Source organism: Dermacentor albipictus, unplaced genomic scaffold (assembly GCF_038994185.2).
Source record: "Dermacentor albipictus isolate Rhodes 1998 colony unplaced genomic scaffold, USDA_Dalb.pri_finalv2 scaffold_35, whole genome shotgun sequence".
Lineage (NCBI taxonomy): Eukaryota > Metazoa > Arthropoda > Arachnida > Ixodida > Ixodidae > Dermacentor > Dermacentor albipictus.
The window spans coordinates 1643908-1665300 of NW_027225589.1; the positions used below are offsets into that span (position 1 = coordinate 1643908).

Here is a 21393-nt window from a genome sequence, read left to right on the forward strand (position 1 = left end):
GATAGATAGATAGATAGATAGATAGATAGATAGATAGATAGATAGATAGATAGATAGATAGATAGATAGATAGATAGATAGATAGATAGATAGATATATAGATAGATAGATAGATAGATAGATAGATAGATAGATAGATAGATAGATAGATAGATAGACAGATAGATAGATAGATAGATAGATAGATAGATAGATAGATAGATAGATAGATAGATAGATAGATAGATAGATAGATAGATAGATAGATAGATAGATAGATAGATAGATAGATAGATAGATAGATAGATAGATCCTCTCCAGACAGTGTGTGGTTTACCCTATAAGAATGCTAATTGCATTAAAAGTAGCTGGACTATATTCATTATCCTAGCAGCTTGACTTTGCATATGAAAAAGGGTTGTCAACTGTCTTAAATAATGCGCCAGAATGAAATGCAGTAGGTGAGCTGACACCGAATGAAGGCGCCATGAAGTGAACTGAGTGTACGCTGCTGAGAAAAAATTGTCTAGTTCTGGTGAGCAAACATATGCCGAAAGGTACTATGGAAATATTATGTTTCAACTGCACGCCATTTTCATGAAGATCCGACTGTAACACCATTGAAAATGCTTGTAGTTCGACGAGGAGAAGTAATCATTCCCGTTACAAAGCTGCGTGATATTGGTTTCCTTTCGGGATATTCACTAAACTAACAGAACAGTTGTCTTTGTGAGGTCATACTTATTCCGTTGTTCTCGCACGTAAGGAGGTTCGCAATATCTGCGTCTAAGTTGTATAGAGGCGAATACTTTCGTCACAAGAAACCATTGTGGTATCGTCAGCGTATACAATAGAATTAGTGTCAACGGCCAGCGGTATCGCAACTTTCGACCGCATAAGAAGCCAGCGTCAGATAATTTATACATGCAGCAGCATCTGTACAAGACTTTATGCCTGTAAAATACAGGTCGATGCGTCACAAAGAGCAAGCAAAAATCAATGTTTTTCATAGCGAAACTGAAAAAAAAACACCGCCATCATCGCGCGCCGGAAGCATACGTACTGTCTCCTTTCCTTGCTTGTATTCCGTTCCGCTGTAACAGCAAATAGGTCCCGCCCGTCTGCTAACCACAGACAGTATACTTTGTTGGCTGCTTTGCACGCTATGACCACACCATAGCACCACCGCAGTGTTATTTTACTGTGAAGGATCTTGTCCGAGCCAAGCCGGTTTTCTCTATCTGGTTGTCTACGTTCATCAGCAGCGACACGGTGTGTTCTTGCCTCCGCTCAAAAAAGAGAGCATTGGAGTGGCCAAGCTAAAGAAGCGGTATAGTCCGATTTAACGCGGACGCGATGCCCGCGTGTCGCAGTTACATTAGGTGAGCGAAACTCGGACTCTCTTCAGTCTAGTGGGACTGGCTCGGCGAGTGAACATGTCTTATCGCACGCCGGAGCAGCTGGAACAGTGTGCGTGGCGCGCTAGCTGGGCTGACCAGCAACATGCTGTTCAGGTTCACTGCAGCAAGGGTTTTGCGTTTGCGCCTTCTACAATCAATGAAACGCTAGCTCGGCATGCTGCTTCGGGTCATGTTTAAAGCGTAGGGTAACATTTTTGCGATCTCCGGCGTGACGTATCCGACAACACCGGCCGCTGCCTGGCACGCTAGAAACGCTAGACTGAACGCTGGAAATGCCGACCGATGAGACACCTACCGCCATCTGTAGTGAAGGATGATAAATAGCTTAGGCTTGGCACAGCCGGGCTAGAAGGGCTCGGTTCTAAGTGCGCGTAAACTCACGGCCAAACAGTACGCACTGCGGCCGTGGTAAATCCTCGCCCATTTCACGCTGGCGTGATGGTATTCCTGCATGGCACACCATAGCCGCCGCATCGGGTTCTTCTTCTCGACAAATGCAGCACGTCATTCCTGCTTATTTTTGGTGCTCTGTCAGAAAGTATTTCTTTCGTCTGACGCGTCCGATGTAGAGACGCACGAAATGTCTTGAAGTTGATGTACAGCCGAACATGATCGCCCGTGAATATCGCCCTCGATTACAATGTTCCTTTGAACGTTACCTTCAGTTTTCGCGTCATCGCGGCGTATAGTATTTGTAGTCAGCGCGAGGGAATGTTTGCCGAGTAAATCTTAATGGGTAAGTGACTGTGCTGCTGAAACCTAGCTTGTGCAGCTTCCTGAACTGCATTGTACTTGCTGTGTGTGCGTCGGCTGGTGTGCGTCGCACTTGCCCGCTGCGCCGCAGTGCCCGTTTTTGCTCTGAGCCATGTGGCAGGAAAGATGTGTCGGCCTTCCTCTATTGAGGGTTGTTTATTGCACAGCCTTGGCTCGCGCTCGAGTAAGAATTGGAGTACCGGATACCCACGCAACGCATCAGCATTCTCTCAGCAGCTGAAATTACGAGCTCAACAGGGAGGACGCAAGCTGAGATAGATGCCCATCAACTCGGAAATGGTGAGGGAAAAATCCGCCTGGCTGCCCAGGCGCAACATGGCGCAACTGCATAAGGTTCTTTAATATTCGCTATATCGGAATCGCTCCCACTTTGCCGCCCGGTGCCCGCGTCGTCTGCATGAGCTGTATTTATTATCTGCAAATAACAAAATTAGACAATTGCCAGGCCTGCGGCTTTGCCAAGATTACGTAGGGAGCATACGTTAGAGATCTATAGTCAATGTAGGCCAAGTGGAATTGGTTGCAGTTGGAGAACCTCGCAAGTTATTGTTACATCAGAGAAGAAGAAGTTGGCTCAAAGTGGAACCATTTGTGAGACGCCTACGTTAATTGTTGTTGATTATTACTTGTAATGTATTGTGAATTAAGGTTATATTTCTTTAGGGTCCGGACAACTTCTGAAACTACAGACGCCATTTCCTTTTTGAAGCAGAAAAGTATAAAATGATGAGAAAGAAAATTTGTTGTCTGTGTGTCTGGTGGTAAAATATATTTGATATTCATAGAACTTCCCAAGCAGGGTATTTAGTGCATTTCTGAAAACCATTTATCATCACCGCATATGGATAATTATTTCCTCTGATTTACGGTGTCCCAGGAAAAAGAGCATGTAGTGCTTCATCTCTGAGAAATACATCGAGCACCGCCAATCTTGTCGCATACAAATCTTTGGTACTCTCTATCCCAGAACCTGTGAATGTTATCTGGGAGTTGATTAAACAGGTTAGCCTACATAAAATGCTGAGAGTTTGAAACGACACTATAAGATTTATTTTTAATAGTTCCAGTGCCTCATCTATTGCACATTTAGTTAACCAAGCATATGTTTGAAAAGAATACCAAAAAGGAATAAAATCTCTCACCTTAAATTTATGTCTAAAATAGTTGATGGTCAGTGAACAGCCTAACATCTCATTATATTTCATTTTCCTGAGAACATTCCACAATACAACAAAATCCCGTTTCATTAGTCCCATTTTCGTGCAGAAATGACATTTTTAAATATTCTTTTTTTTCCGCGAACAGTAGTAAATCTTAACATATGCGTAGTCACGGTGTTCGATTTCGATATATTTCAGGCTATTCTCGAGATGTCGCATTTTTGATATATGCGCCTGCCAAAACTTGTTTGCGTGTTGGTTCAAATTATAAAGTAGCGATCGTCACGTAAAATAGTACAGTTTATTCGTATTGACTGTTGTTATGAGCTATGTTAATGGAAGTTGTGACGTACGTGTTTCATTGTACCATCCTGGAAGAGCCCCTGTAATTCAGGTTAGCAGTATAGTAAATAAAACAAATAAATGAAATGAGGCCTACACTACAATTTTGTCCTAGAGGCAGGCGGATGCGCTGATTTTAAATCCTTCATGTTGAAAAACGCCACACTTTGAGAGGCCCTTCTAATTCGCTCTTCATGCAAGCAATTATTCCGTAATATATGCAGACCAGCTGCGAAGGTAAATGTGACCTTTTCCAGATTATCAGCGAGCAACACGTCCACGCCTGTACTCTGTGTCTATGAATGCTGCACTTCGCATGCGCAAACTCTCAACGTTTCATTAAATAGTAATCATTCGCATTAGGAAAGGAACAGGTAAATACATAGAAACTAGTATTAAAGCAAATCACTGGAATGAGGAATATGTACGCATACTTTTCGTACTTGCATTTATTTTTACTCAACATCAGCAACAATCGCACTGAATTACAACAATCGCACTGAATGGCAACCCATAAAGAGGCTAACAAGTCAACACAGCAAAGCCATATGCTGCAATTGGCGGTAGTGTCCTGCTATGACAAATCGAACGAGTCCAAGGATGCAATACCACAGACTGGCTCTGTGGCTCGCACAGAGTTGCCCATTGTACGCGGCTGCATTTCACCATAAGAACAAATGCTGTTTCACCTATTACAGGGAGGTTTCCTTGTCTAGCTGCTTCCACTTTCGTTATGCGACAAAGCCACGTATAGCGAGAGCATTGTTTTTTTTTTTTTTTCTTATATGGTTCTTCCGACATCGTTGGGGGAGGGGCAATGTTTCTTACGCTTGCAACAGTAAAAATATGTGCAATGAGGCAAACGCCGTGTTCCTGAACGCGACAAGTACGCGGCGTCCGTGAACGAAAGGCGTTGGTACCGTGAGCACCGCCCTCGACTTTCCTTGTTTACGTCGCAACGTTGACCATATGGGTGAAAACGACCACCGCGATTGAGCAACGTGGTGCAAGCGACGTCTGCTTGGTAGAGCGAGGGGCACCACGCGATGAGGTCGCACTTCTCAGTCTAGAGAGCAAGAGAAATAGAAGAAATAAAAATACGCAAGAAAAATGCGAAGCAGCTCTATGGTGTTATCAGCGCATGGAGTGGAGTCGAGTCTCTTATAGGAACAGATAATAAATGTTGTGTAGGATCTGCGTCACGCACTATATTGCTCTTCACGAAGCACTGCTCGCGGAAAACAAAGTCTATATTCAAAGAGAAATAACTCTTTTGCTGTTCAAAAATCACGATTTCAGGTAACGGTTGTCGCGTAACGTAAGCCCGAGAGCTTTAAAGCTGTGCTGTGCCATGCACTGGGGGCAGGTTAAAGATACCCTGGTGGTCAAAATGTATCTGTAATCCACTGGTACGGCGTGCCTCGTAATGAGACCGTGAGTTTGGTGCGCAAAATCCCAGAACTGAATCGAAATTCAGAGCCTTAAAAGTATTGCCTCTGTACACCTAAGCTTGATGGGACTGTGAAACAGACTGTACACGCTTGGTATTGTGGCACTGTATTGCTCTGTGTCTTGGCTTTTGGTACTGCGGGGAGACCGAGCGACACTTTAGCAGAGTGTCTCTAATAGCGGTCGTACAGGTAGCCTCAGATAGCCTTCTACAGTGCAGCACAGGAAACCGGGGTGCGTGTACGTTGAGCTGCATACGTTTGATTTACTTGAGTTGATTCTCCTTCCTTCGATCCTTGTCGAGCGGCTCACCGTTGCATACGCAGGATATATCATTGGCTCGAGATTTCACTTCTCTCAATTCACCTTACTAAACTATTCCAAATCTTTCCATTTTTGTTGGGCATCATCTGCTCGTGGCATTTCTCTATGTGACTGTTTTGACTGCGGAATATAAAAGTCCAGATAAATGACTGTTGCATTAACTCATTATGTAAAATAGCAAAATTACCATCTGAGCAGTAAATATGAAAAAAATGCGTTTTAGAGCACCACTACATCAGTAATTTAATAAATGATTGGCGTAGGCCGACAAAACTTCTTGCTGTTGAACACTTGTACTAGGAAAAATTTAATATCCCACTCAATAAATGTTGCCAAAGCTCTTTTATAGTGTCCGCGGTGATCAGTGTGAATGCTAGCATCTCATTTGTCCACAACTCCACTAAATTCGGGGCGGTAATCAATTCCACTTTCAAACATTGTCGTCTATTTGTTTTTACAAATTGCTAGAACCTAAATACTCCATTATTTAAGCAAGACGACAAAAAGCACATGAACTATCAGATTAAATTGTCAGAGCGATAGTGGAGGAGTTTCAATCGATTATATAGACACTTTGTTTCACAGTCAATGGAACGTTTCGCATGCACCAATAAGGGAAAAATTTAGGTTCTAAACAGGTTGTGTTTTGTGCGATGAGTAAGGACGAGGTGATAACGGCCCTTCCAGTAAGTTGCAATAAAAAACATTATCAGTGGTATGTGCACTAAAGAAGTGCTTATTAGGAAAGCGCCGGTTTAATGCCTCCATGATTGTGAAGTACATAACATAAAAGTCCTCATTGTAGCTATACCAACTATAGAGAGGGCGAGCTGCCGAACGCGCACGCTAGGCAGGGGAACGAGCTTTTCAGTTTTGGATGTTGGGGTGTTGGAGTTTTGGGAAATGAGACACTAGGCACCCTAAATAACCAGAACCAACAAAAATAATGATCACAGGCGAAGTAGCGTTGAAATGATACAAAGACAAGTTAAGTGAGCCACAAAACGAATGTGGAAGGCACCCTCATAAATGACGTCACCGCACGTGTCAACAACAAGCTACTTTTGTGCATTTTGAAGCCGTCTTTCCTTGTTGAGGTCATTATCGCGCACGGTGGCGCTCGTGCTAAGGCGAGGATGAACGCATTGCTTGTGCTGGTGAAATACGCGCACACTTAGCGTATTCTGGCTATATATAGAAGGTACAACCCAGAGACAGGGTCTTTGCAGTCTGACTACTCGGAACACTGGACTTTATTCACACAGCGCGAACCACACTGTGGTCAGGAACATCTTTGGTTATAAGTGAGATATCTACCAAAGACTGTGAGTAGTCCTTTATAATTCTTATTGTCATATTATCAGCTATGTGAAATTTTTACGTTTGGTTTGGAAGTGCCGTTGCGATGAAGTGCTGGACAACATGTCATCTCTCCTCGGGACAATCGTATTTGTGCAATTCTCTATCGATAAGGGGTTGACATGCTTGAATACTGTATTGCTGCTGCTTAAGACTGTTTAACTTTGTTGGATCTCTAGATTCAGAACAGTGATACTGAACAGAAATAGGTTAGTGAAACACAACATTTTCTTAGAATTGGACTTTGCGGCTGTTTAAATAGAGCGAGCATATCGATGCTGGTATAGCGAAGTCAGGTCAATGAGTCCATCATATGCACTGATACCTGGGACATTGAGCGTTTACTGATATTTTTCCGTGCGGATGATTCGAGATAGCTGCTTAAGGTTTGTTACCGAGTACAAAAGCATTGACTAACACAGCATTCCCTGAAAAAAAGTTGAGAATTGTGTATTAGGCTAGTATTGAGAGCATTTGTGAGGGCGCGAGCAAGGGGTAATTGATTCGGCATGCTTCTTCAAAAGTGTTGTGGTATATATTTGCCCATAAAATACTCAATTGATGGTATTTCTAGTCTTCACAATTGTACTTTTCCTTAGTACACCTGCACTTGAAACAGTGTAACCATAACGTTTGACATAAATATTGTCGGCACCATCTCTCTTGATCGCAGACGTGGTAATACTAGTTTTAGCGCTTCAGCACAAATTGCCCACTGACCTTCTTTTCGTTCTCGTCGTTGCTGGTAAACGTGTGTAAAAGTCCGCTACAGAAGAAAATGATTTACAGAAATTCTGAAATTTACAAGATATTTCTTCACACTTTATTCGCAGTACAATCTACAATATGAAGATGAGAACACAAGCGGTCTTGCTCGCTGCCTGCGCTGGCCTTGTCATTTGCGTTGCACAGGCCGACGAATTATCAGGTAAGGAATCGCATGGATAATTTTATAACAGTACCAGTATTGGGATTCATAAATGTTAAGACAATTGAATACAAATATCTATGCTTCTGGTGGTTAGTAACGCTTGACTAAATACAACTATCAATGTTAATATAAAACAGCGGGATGGGGTATACACTCTAATCTTGGTAACCTATAAGTATACCTATAAACATGAGTAACGAATAAAATAACGGTTACTTCGCTCGTCCTTTTGATATTTTCATTATATTGCACATACTAAGGGTTATAATGACGAAACTGAGTGAGACGGGTGCTGCTTATTAGATACATTGATCTGCTGCCAGCAAGTAACCTCTATATTGTAACCTATAGAATATTAGTTAGCTTTAACCAAGACCCCATGGAGACATTATATGGAGAGGAAGTTCGCAATTTACACATTAACAAAGCGCAGGATAAGTTACCTGCGTGCACACATGGTTGATCCACTTGATAAGCACTTGTTCGGGTGTCCAGTCGCAAATTTTTACTGAGAGCAAGTTACTCATTGAGCCGGCAGAGCCGCATATCGGAAGTAGGCCGCGAGAAAAGAACGTTCTGCAAGAATAACGACGATTCTTGCCGGAAGTACAACCATCGACTGAGCAAGTATTATATACAATTAGCGCATTTCACAGACCCTACATGTGTCCTGCAGAAATCTATCTCGTTGCCGTCGCATGCCGCTGCCGACACATGCCGCCGCAAGTGTTTTTGTTGTTTCTTATGGTTCTCAGATTCACGGATTGGTGAGCTGTTTTGACATACGCGGCAGCGTACTATAAACTGTTGGTGAAATTTTAGTTTATCATACCAAGGTTTCCTGCACCAGGTGCTCGAGATTAGAAGAAAATTAAACGAAAGAGCAGGCGTTATTAAACACTCCATTGCGTTAACATTCACCTAAGTACTCCAGAATGACATATCGAGCTATGGCTTGCCTCAATCCTAAGCTCGAATGCAGTATTGCGGAATTCGTACTCATTTATGTCCACTCATCGTTTTAAGTTCCGTGAAGTCAAACATTCGATAAAATAAAGTGACGAACATTTCTCATTATATGATGTTTGAGAGATGTTTCCACCGATACTTGGTACCGTGTACTCCTTTTAACACAGAAAAGCAAATATCCGAGGTTACACAAATGAAATACACTTCAATCACACTCAGTCCTGAAGACCAGTGATATAAATGAGTGAGCATTCAGTCATGAAGCCCTGTCACATCAACTAGAAAAAATCCATAAAACCCATTCTCACGATGGCTGTCGACGGTAATGCGTTTATCATCGAGTCAATATAGCTACGCAACGTATTGCGACCGTCAAAACAATTGACGCATAAGGCGTGTAATACAATGGGACTCCTCTTTCGCACTTTCCTACGAACACTCGGCGCCATCTATCGCCGCCAGCACGAAGCCTGAGCGTGACCTCCGACAGGCGAGTCGTTCCTGTGCGTTCGAGCGGTTAGCAACGCGTCATGAGGCGACCGGGCTCCTCTCTCGCCCGTCTTTCTGGGCACGCTGCGTCACCTAGTGGTGCCGACGAGAAGTCTGCACGTGGCCTCGGAAACGAACAGCGTGGAGCGCCAGTGCCTGTTAATGCCGAGAGTTGTTCGCTTACTTTCCGCACACCCAGTGGCACATGATCAGTGATCCAAGTCGGCGATAGGTTCATTGAAGGACGGCACATACCCAGTGCATTCATGGCGCAGCTCGCTGAAGCGTTAGCGCGAAAGAGGTTCATTTAAAAGACGCACATGCTCAGTGCGTTTGTGGCACCCATGCTACTGCGTCGGGTTGTTGTCCTTTAGGAAACATGTGACCTGGATTCTATTCCACTCAGCATGGCAGGTGAAATTAGGTGATCTTTTTATTAATTGCAGAGCGGCACATTCCGAGAGGGACTTACAAATTTACCCAAGTTGGCGTCAAAGATATTCTTTCAATAGCAGCACACGCCTACTAACACATGCCTAGTTACACAAGCTAGCATCGAAGAGGTTCATTGGACACCAGCACAGATAGAGTGGCACATACGAAATGCTGCAAGTCACCTTCAAAGCGTTTCATTGAAACGTGTTACCGGCCCTGTTCCGCATTTACAGTGACACACGTCAGCGTGAAAGTGGTTCGTTGAAGAGCTGCACATGTGTATATAGGCCACGTACTCAGTAACCCAAGTTAGTCCGGCGATCGGTTTCGAACGCTATTCTCTGAACACCAGCAGCAGGGCGCTGCGATACGCATTTCACCACAGACTCCTCAGAGATCCGCGTAGGTGAGAGAGCAGCTAGATACAAACAAACATCGATACAAACATAGGTAGATAGCACCCGAAATGTGCGTGAAGTAGCCTGTAAACCTACAGCTTGGCGTCGGTTGTGGCGAGGCCCTTTGTTTAAGCCGTACGTTTAGATGGAGCTGCGGCAGTTCTGCCACTGCTATAAACTCTGCACTGCTTCAGCGCAAGGGGCATATACCAGGGCCATCAGCCGCAGTTGCTTTGTGGCTATATTGTTGGGTTGCTAAGCACGAGGTCGTGGGATTGAATCCCGGCCACGGCGGCCGCATTTCGATTTGGACGAAATGCGAAAACACCCGTGTACTTAGATTCAGGTGCACGTTAAAGAACACCAGGGGGTCTAACTTTCCGGAGTCCCCCACTATTTCATGCCTCATAATCACATCAGGCTTTTATCTCGTAAAACCCCAATATTTTTAATACCAGGGCTGTATATGTGTTAGAGAACACATTGTTCAAAGGACGTGATGCAGATTGGAACCATGGCGATGTGATTGTTTCATTTACTTTGCACGTTGAACATTTAATCTGAAATTTTGCATTACTGTATGATAACTGAGAGATCCTCCTTTTTTTATTTTGCTCTCTTCTTGCAGAAAATTGCAACTTTCTTGACGAACACCTGGAGCGCGCCATCGACTCTTTCATTGAAAAGCTTCCGGCAGGGCGTTCCAAGACACTGGAAAATGAATTCCCGCCTTTTATATCCAAAAACATTGAATTCAAGTTATTGGGCCTCAACTCCCTTCGTCCCTTCGGTCCATTCTTGACCTTCTGCAGAAACGGTAGCAGATTTGTGCAATTTGATCTTGTCAACAAGAGGCCCCTGATTCTCGTGGGAACGCAGACTAACGACACTAATACCAATGAAATTTTGAGTCGCGCTCTGCTGGTACGATTCACTGGGCAGTTCGAAGTGGAAGGTGCTGGGGAGGACCTGAAGATCCATTTCAAAGAAAATGTGCCCGTATCCATGGTCGGACTGAACATGATACTGAGGGCTGCAGACAAAGAAAAAAAAGAGGACGCTCGAATCGTTCTCAGCACACCAAATCTTCACTTGCTACTCTCCCTCTGGAACGGCATGCTTTACGGTGTAGTGGATACACTTTTCACCGAAATATTAGGCAAAAAATAAAGACCTTCCGGTCAGAATTCATCACCCGTGTGTTCCATATTTTCATGTTTTTTTTTTAAGAAATCGTAACAAGAGGCACAATAGATGAGGTGAACGAATGTTATCAAATTCAATCCTGCATGTGAAGGACCACTCCACAATGAAAGCGAGATACCTTTATGTATCTTATTCAAGAGTGTAATGAATATCTTAAAAAAATCATGACCCGTTCTGCTCTGTTAAGGTGTATGACTGAAAACTGTGTAGCACATGAACAAACAGGAGATACAGAATTTGAGGCCAAGTTATGAACACATTTATTGCCTTTATTCGTGGTGATCGTGAGTAAAAGTACGCACACATATTTATTAACGCGACAGCGTTAAGAGGCCCCGTGCCACAGAAAATCCGGCGTCGGCGTCCAGCGTCGACCGTCGTTTTAGCAGACATAACTCCGAACTACGCCTACCCAGCTACACTTCTGTCAACAAAGTTGCCCATACTTTGCCTTTTATTCTTCACAAAGTTATTACTCTGAATTTTGAGAATAACAGCCCACAAACAAGCGTAATAAAAAGAAAACAGCGACAGCTTATACCTTATGATTTGATTTGATTTGATTAGATCTTCAGACTAAAATATTCATTGTGCGAAACACTACCAGGAGATCGGGCCCGGAAGACATCGCATTTCTACCAGAAAGCTCGCCTTCCTGCATGGCATTCACCGACAGCGTTTCTAGGTAAATATTACGATTACATAAGCTGCAATCGCCTGGAAGCGTAGATCTTTGAATACTATCGCGTTCCCCTCTTAAAGGCGAAGCTTAAGCGCCCTCCAACTTTTTTTATACATCCGCGTTCATCCATGTTATACATTTGTTATATACATTCCTGTTTTCATTTCGCCATATGCTGACGCATTGAACTTGAGACCGAAATCATCGCACCGACTGGCAGTGGGTCATTGCTGTGAGCGCCTTCGCAGAGGGAGAACCCGTATGAGAAAGTTGGCATGATCAGCTGCAACGGAACCACCTGTGGAAGAAGACGACAAAGAACGCGCGATCAGGGTCACGAGCGGTTTTACGCGTTTACGGCGAATGCGCGGAAGCTGAACAATAATCAGCGTCGCTGTAAACAGCACTTATGCAGTTCGTTGTTCCCGACTCTGCTTTCAAGGCGTACCACCAAATGATGATGGTTTATGGGGTTTTATGTCGCAAGAGCCTGAAATTGTGCCACCAGTGCCATCAACATTTAAACAAATAAAAAAGAACAAAATAACGTTTTTTTTTGTACAGTCGAGGGCAAAAGCGTAGCGAATGCACAAAACATAATTTTTTTCTTCTTTGTAGCCAAGGCACTCAGGCTTAAACAAAGAGGCACTGCGCATGCGTGACTGTTCGACTAAAGTACGGCATTCAGACAAGCCTACGTTACATCACTGCGCAACAGGAAGTATTTTTTTTTGCGTCTGATGTCATGGTCAGTAATATTCTGCTTGCAAGTGTACACACTTTTGAAAGCCTGAGCTTTCCTACCGAATGTGCTGTCGTTCCAAACCTTTCTGGGAAGATTTATTCAGTGTGTACTGCCTTTTTTTTTTCTTCGTCATGGCCCTACGCTGTGAAGGAATGATAGAACCCTGCGCAACTTTGTAAACAGGGTCGGTGATATTGACTGAAAATGTTATTTCGTGCCAGGCAGCATCAACTTAAGTCACTTGAGGGGCGTCATAGGTAACTTGATAACAGCAATTTGCAATTTTCTATAAGAACTACTCTGAACGGGAAGCGAACATGATTTTGTAACCCGCCGTGGTTGCTCAGTGGCTATGGTGTTGGGCTGCTGAGCACGAGGTCGCGGGATCGAATCCCGGCCACGGCGGCCGCATTTCGATGGGGGCGAAATGCGAAAACACCCGTCTACTTAGATTTAGGTGCACGTTAAAGAACCCCAGGTGGTCGAAATTTCCGGAGTCCTCCACTACGGCATGCCTCATAATCAGAAAGTGGTTTTGGCACGTAAAACCCAATAATTTAATTTAATTTTATTGCCACCGTCGAAACGACTTTGTGTGAGGCGTGTCCTGCAGTGGGACTCCTCTTTCTCGCTTCCCTAAAAACATTCGGTGCCGTCTAGAGCGGCCTGCACAAAGCCTGAGGCAATATCTTATATCTGACGCAATTCTGAGGTAGTTCATGGCGCGCCGGTGCATGGCGAACTCTGAGAAACGCGTTATGCAGCAGCCTGGCTCCGCTATCGCTCTTATTTGTAGACAGATTGCGCCATCTGGTGGCACTGGCGAGAAGTGCACGCGCGGCCTCCTAGGCATGAAACCGGGCGTGCCAGTGCTCGAAAACGCTGAGAATTGCATCCTCGCTTGCCGCTCACGCAGTGTTCATTGAAGTGCGGCATATAGCCAGTGCAATCGCGTCGCAGCTCGCTAAAGCATTGTCGCGAAAGACGTCCACTGAAAACCTTCACTAACCCAGTGCAGTTGTTGCCGAGCCAGCCAAAGCGTCTGGTTGCTGTCCGCCGTGCGAAGTGGGTTCCAATCCGTCCAGCATCGGGAGAAATATAACGGATCCTTTTTGTCATAGTATAGCAGCGCATTCCCAGTGGCACATGTGTACTTACTCAAGTTGGTGCCAAAGACATTCATTAAAATATGGCACACACCTACCGTAACATGCCGAGTTACCAAAGCTGGCGCAGAAGAGGTACAATGAAGATCAGCACAGAACAACTAACAAACCCAGTATTCGAATTCCGCGCCAAACTGTTCTTTTCAAGAGCGGCACATACGTAGTTTTGCATCGGCGGTGAGCTATGCCGCCATGAAAGAGGTTCCTTGATGAGCGACAGACATATTTACATGTCCACACACTCAGTGACCCAAGTTGGTCCGATCGTTGGTTTCGAACCCTGGTTCGTCAGCACATTAGAGTGACGCGCAGCCCATTCTAACAAGAAATATCTAGTTACCCAGGTAGATTGAAAACTGTTTCAAGACACATACACAGAAAGTTGGCCTCCGGAAAGTGCGTCAGATAATCTACGAATGTTATCGAACTAAATTCCGGCCTTCCATATCTCACGGTCAACAAGCATTTTAGTGCGATTAGCATTTGACCGAATGTTTGATATACCATATTGAAGGCCGCCGTAACGTGTGATATATGAGGCCTGTATGCAGCCAGGTGGCTGTCAAGCCCTTTCCTCGGGAAAAGCGGCGCCATCAAGCCGTGACGGAGCAAAGCCGGAGCGTCGAGCATGTGTCAAGATATACTGAAGCAAGACTGTTTGAATATATATGTAGTGGGTTGGACTCCAAAGAGCACGAGTAAAATTTAAATGATCGTTTTTGTTATCGAAGAGAGACAAATACCCCGTGGCTCATACCCAGCGACCCAAGTTTGCGTCGAAGAAGTTCATTGAAGAGATGGACATAGCTCTGCATGGGCTACAATCATTGTGCTGAGACATGGAATACCAAGTGGCTGGGGATGACATTGCCTTGGCGGACATCACCCCGGATCAAGGCTGGCAGACTGCCACGTCTCGCCGCGCCGCAGCCAAACGTGAGAGCGTTAACCATACTCCGCCATATGGCGTGCTGAAACGTGGAGGAACTGAGACCCGCGGCCGTGAAAACGTTAAAAACACCATAATCCGCGCGAGCAGAATGCCGCCATTGCCAAAAGATGACATCCGTATTATTATAAGGCCTCGTGGGGGACTTAACATAGCAAAGGTTGGCCCTGCGGTGGTTGCCAACGCCATTGCCGCCTCGGCTGGCCTCAGCCCGGCACAACAACACTCGGACACGCTTTGCCCCAACAACAAACAGAATATCTTAGTGGCAAGCACTCCGCTCAGAGAAAATGCTAACCGCTACGCGCGGGTAAAGCAAATTTGCATCCAAGGCGTCACCCACGAGATCAGCGCCTACGAAGCGGCACCACAGTCCACTTGTAAGGGAGTCATCCGCGGGGTCCCCGTGGAAGATGGGCCGACGGACATTGACTCGAAAATCGTCAATGACAGAAATCCACTGGCATTGGCCGCCAAGCGCATAGGCACTACCACCGCAGCAATCGTGGCATTCGATGGCCATCGAGTGCCCAATTTCGTGCGCTATGGCTCGGTCCTCATGCACTGCACGCTGTACCGCAGGCAGGTCGACATATGTTACGCCTGTGGTCGGCTCGGCCACCGTGCGGACGTGTGCCCAAACCCTGGGGACGTTATTTGCCGAGGCTGTGGTGCCCCAAACCCCACTCGGGAGCACCACTGTGCACCCAAATGTAAGCTATGCGGTGGCCCCCATCTCACCGCCGACAAAGCCTGCAAGGAACGCTACCACATGCCATACGTGGTCCGTCGACGGCGATGGGAGAGAGCACGCTCGACGAGGAACGGTGACGACTGCACTACAATGCCCAAGTCCGCCATCGCTACCACCGAAGACGCCTACCCGCAACTCCCTGGCAGTGCCCGGGCCGCTGACAACGACCGATCCCACTCCAGATCCAGGGGCCGATCTCGGAGCCGCTCCAGGCGGGCATCGACATCCCGGAGCCGACTACGGGCCCGCTCCCGCGGTGCGCCGCGCGGCGCATCTCGGGACCGCTCCATTTCTCGCTCCAAGTCCGGGCCCGGGTCCCGTTCTGGATCCCGCTCCGAGCCCTCTTGTCAACGTTTGCCAAGCTCACCGGCACCACCAACAAGCAACAAGAAACGAGGTTCCCTCACCTGGACAGATGTCGTCCGGGGAAGAAGGAACGACATCACATCACAGGTAGGGTCGGGCTCACTCCCAGAGCACGTTACAGACACCAACATATCCGAGATAGCGTTACTCAAACGCGAAAACGCCGCTATGAAAGAAACAATCCTCAAACTTACGGCCGCGATTGCCGAACTACAGAATGACAGGAGCGCGCGCGCAGCCATTATGCCCGCCGCCGAAAACGCTGCGAAGGCAGTAGCCCCGTCACCACCGCCACACCCTGTTAGCGCTGATAGCGCGGACGGCGAGAGCGCGCCCAAGAAACGCGCCGTAGCTCGCGCCATACCTGAACTGAAACCCGAGTTAGAGGAGATTAAAAGTACGCTGTCGGCAATTAAAGAGAGCCTCCGCTTTCTCGGAGAGAATATGGCCCGCGTACAGTCAACCCTCACGGCCCACAGTAATCGGTTGGGGATAGTCGAACACTATCTCGAAAACGTCGTAGCCCCCGCCATTGACGCTGCTAAGCCGGTCTCGACACAACATCCCACGCTTAATCCACCCACACACGCGGCCCCCTTCCAACCGTCAAGCGCCCGGGCCGATCCCCACAAGCATCAAGATGGCCAGGCGAGATGAAGCGTTCCGCATCTGGCAGTGGAACTGCAGGAGTTTCACTGCACGGAAAGCCTCCCTGCAGCAATACCTACGTAGCCACGATGCCAAGCCCCACGTAATCCTTCTGCAAGAAACTTTAACACACACCGCCACGTTTACCGGTTACCAGTGGTTACCAGGCCTCGCGGGAGGACGTGGTACTGCCACGTTGGTCTCTAAAAAGTTCACCTGCCTCGCGCATGACCTCGGCACGTCCGAGGTTGACAACGTCATGACGGAGATTCTCCCAAGCGACGCGTCCCGACAAAGTGTGTACATACTCAACGTGTACAGCAGCCCAAGACAAACGAGTCACCGTTTCCGACGCCTCTTCCAGAGAGCCATACGTCTTGCTGGCTCAAACCCGCTCGTTATTGCTGGCGACTTCAACGCTGCGCATCGCACCTCGGGTTACGTATATGACACCCCCAAGGGCACCGCGCTGTGGCAGCATGCGAACGAGCTCGATCTCACCCTAGTGACAGACAAGGCGTTCCCTACCCGTATCGGCACATCCACGCACAGAGACACCACTCCAGATCTCTGCTTCGTGAAGAACACAGCCGATGCCCGCTGGTCCAATCTTGCGGAGGATATTGGCAGCGACCATCTCATACTGGCCGTGCACTTACCCAGCATCGTCAGGAAGCCCAAGTCGTACACGTGGGTCGACTGGGACTTCTTTCGCAAGACTCGCGCCTCACGACTCCCTCCAGACACTGCCCCGAACCTCGCGACGTGGACGGCTCAGCTCAAGGCCGACGTCGTTGAGGCCACGAAAACATTTAGCACGAATATGCCAACCGAGAAGATGGACAGCCGCCTCGCCCACTTGCTCGAAGCCAAACAGTCTCTAATGACACGATGGAAGAGCCAGCGTCTCAACCGCAGGCTCCGCAAACGCATTGCACAACTGAACCAGACCATAATGGAACACTGCAGCACCCTATCCAAACAGCAATGGGACGAGGTGTGTAACTCCGTCGACGGACAGGTCCGCAACGGGAAGACGTGGAACCTCCTCAAACACCTGCTCGACGACACCAACACCCGCACAAACCAGCGCCACTCGCTCACCAAAGTCCTTCACCAGGCCAAAGGCACCGCTTCGCCGGATGACATCGTCAAGACGCTTGTGCATAAGTACCTGCCGATACCCAAAGGCCCGCCGACCCTATATCCCGATTACACCGGTACCGACAACAGTCTCCTAGACGCCGATTTTTCCGTCGAAGAGATACGCCGGGCTCTCCATGAACTAAACGGCCGTTCCGCCCCAGGCCCCGATGGCATAACCAACAAGGTCCTGCGGAACTTAGACGACCCCTCGGTCGTGTACCTCACGGACGCCATCAATGACCTGTGGGGGCGGGGCGAGTTACCTGATGCCTGAAAACTAGCCCAGACGATCCTCATTCCGAAACCGGGCAAGGCGCCTGGCGTCGATAACCTTCGCCCCATCTCGCTAACGTCGTGCGTGGGTAAGGTGGCCGAGCATGTCGTACTCAACAGAGTCGGCCGGTATCTCGAAGACCAGGACTGTTACACACACCACATGATCGGCTTCAGACCCGGGCTCTCGACTCAGGATACGATGCTTCTCCTGAAACACCAAATCATAGACGCCGGGGCTACTTGGGGCACCCGCGCCATACTTGGCCTTGACCTGGAGAAGGCTTTCGATAACATCCAGCACTCGGCAATACTAAAGGCGATCACGGCCTTAGGGCTCGGGCGCCGGTTCTACGAGTTCGTCCGCTCCTTCCTAACCCGTCGCAAGGCCGTGCTCCGTGTCGGAGACCTCACGTCGGAAGAAGTCGAGCTCGGACAGCGTGGCACCCCCCAGGGCTCCGTCCTCTCGCCGACGCTGTTCAACCTGGTGATGATTGGGCTCTCCGAACACCTGTCGAAGATACAAGGCCTCAACCATACGGTATACGCGGACGACATCACCATTTGGTGCTCCGCGGGGTCGGATGGCTTTATCGAATCCGCTCTGCAGGAGGCAGTCGAAACTGCCGAATCCTACCTCGACCACACGGGCCTCAAGTGCTCCTCCGCCAAATCGGAGTTGTTGTTGTACAGCCCAAAACGACGAGGCAAAAGGCCTAACGGATGGAAACCACCCACCGAGCGCAACATCACTGTCCGCACCAGAGACGGTCGCCCAATCCCCAGGGTTGACTCCATCCGAGTACTGGGAATGATTATAGAGGCAGGCGGATCCAACATCCAAACGGTCCACAAGCTGACGACAAAGACGGAGAACGCAATACGACTTGTACGCAGGGTGGCCAACCGTCACCACGGCCTCAAAGAAGACAATCTGCTGCGTCTCGTACATGCGTTCGTCCTATGTCACTTCACCTACGTCGCAGCAATGCATAAGTGGAAACAATCGGAGCGTGAGAAGCTCAATACACTAATCCGAAAGGTAGTGAAGCGGGCCCTTGGGCTCCCGATCACGACGCCGACGTATCGACTCCTCGAGCTCGGGGTGCACAATACCCTCGAAGAGATCGCTGAGGCTCAGGAGAGAGCGCAGATGATACGACTGACGATGACGAAGACCGGCCGTCACATCTTGCGCGAGCTCGGGTACTTCCCACTGAACACCCAGGATCCACCGGAGCTTACGCCGGTTCCCCGCGAGCTCCGCGACCTGATCACGATCGCGCCCATTCCGCGAAACGTCCATCCGGAACACAATCGAGGCAGGCGCCAAGCCCGGGCCACCGCGTTCCTCAAACGAGTAAACAAGAAAGCGGATGACGTCGCTTTCGTGGACGCCGCCGCCTACCGATGCAACCGAGCCTTCGCCGCGGTAGCGGTCTCGTCTTCGCAACGAACTTTAAACGCCGCCACGGTACGCACATGTGATCCCGAGGTGGCGGAGCAAGTGGCCATAGCCCTGGCAATGCTCGACGATAAGCGAACCACAATATTTAGCGACTCGAGACCAGCCATCAAAGCGTTCGAGAGAGGAGTCGTCTCCGTCAAGGCATTACGCATCCTCCGCGGCGCTGATCCAAGCACCCTCAAACACCACACCGTCATCTGGTTTCCCGCCCACCTGGGTCGGATTCCGGGCGCCCCGCCCAACCTCAACGAGACAGCCCACGACGCTGCGCGCGCGCTTACCGACCGCGCCGTCACCCCCGGGCAACTACGTCTCGATGAGTTGGAGGCGAACAGGGATGCCCCAATAACATACAATGAAATAACCAAACACTTTTCCTTGGGACGACGACTCTTTCCGCCCCCGCACCCCAAACTAAACAGGCCGCAGGCGCTAACGCTACGCTTATTACAGACGGATACCTATCCAAACCCGGCCACCTTACACATAATCTACCCGGACGTCTACCCAGACGATGCGTGCCCCTCGTGCGGGGTCACGGCGACACTCGCACACGTGCTCTGGGAGTGTAGAAACGCTCCGCCCGACTCTACCTCCGACAAGTGGGAGAAGACCCTAAGAAGCCCGCTCCTACAAGACCAGCAATGGGCCGTCCAGCAGGCTCGCGCAGCGGCCGCCAGGTATTCCCTGTCGGTCCCTGCGTGGGAGACGCCCACTGCGCGCTGACGTGCGTCCTGCAGGACTTTTATTAAAGTTTTTCCAATCCAATGGACATAGCTATGTAGAGTACCAAATTTACGTCCAAGAGGTTAATTGAACTGCGGCACATACCTAGTTTTGCATACCTAGTGACCCAGGTTAGGCGGAAAGCGATTAATTAAAAAGCGGCTCATCAGCCCTGGCGCATACTCGCTAATAGAAGCTGCAAGATATAAGTTAACTAGTGCCATTGGAGAGCGCCAAATGCACTGTGGTGCCAGCTCAATTACCTAAGTTATTAAAAAAAGAGGTTCAATGAACCTGCGGTACAAAGCTAGTAAACGAAGATAGTGCGATGGTTGGTTCCAAACATTGTTCAATCAATGCACCAGCCCGATGCTCTACTAAATAGATCATGTACTACCCAATCCCTGAGGCCGAAGTTGGCGGTGAAATGGTTAGAGACATAGATAGATATATAGATCTATCTATCTATCTATCTATCTATCTATCTATCTATCTATCTATCTTTCTATCTATCTATCTATCTATCTATCTATCTATCTATCTATCTATCTATCTATCTATCTATCTATCTATCTATCTATCTATCTATCTATCTATCTATCTATCTATCTATCTATCTATCTATCTATCTATCTATCTATCTATCTATCTATCTATCTATCTATTCATTATTCTAGCAGCTCTACTTTGCATATGAAAAAGGTTTGTCAAATGTGTCTTATAAATGTTGCGCCAGAATGATATGCAGTACGTGAGATGACAATTAATGAAGGGCGCAATAAATTGACCTGAGAGTACGCTGCTGAAAAAATTGTCTAGTACTGCTGAGCACACATATGCCAAAAGCTACTATTGAAATATTCACTAGACCATTGTCACTCGCAATGATATCCACATGTCGCCGACAGAAGACATCGCAGCTGAAGGCGACGAAGGGACTACTTCGGTTTTTGAAAGAGACTAGATTGGGCAAGCGACTGTGACAGTTATATCACGTACCGCACAAGAGTGATGGACTGTAAAGGAGGATGTGTGTGCTGTGCTATGTCCTCTCTCACTCCCTTCCCCGTCTTTCATCCCTCCCCCATCCCGCTCCCATGTGTAGGTTAGCAAACCGGTTGAGCTAAACTAGTTAACCTCCCTGCTATTTCTTCTCCACTTTTTCCTTCCTTCTTCATCATACTTCAACTGCATTTTTTTTTATTGAGCGCCGACTGTAACACCAATGAAAATG

At 47.8% G+C, this 21393-nt stretch overlaps 1 long non-coding RNA gene across 1 annotated transcript; it reads left to right on the top strand.

Moving 5' to 3' along the window:
* The first annotated feature begins 6677 nt into the window (after positions 1-6677).
* On the top strand, positions 6678-11217 carry LOC135919740 (uncharacterized). The gene is made up of 3 exons (XR_010570045.1): positions 6678-6774; positions 7642-7736; positions 10659-11217. It is a non-coding gene; the product is annotated as an uncharacterized lncRNA (long non-coding RNA).
* Positions 11218-21393: the final 10176 nt, after the last annotated feature.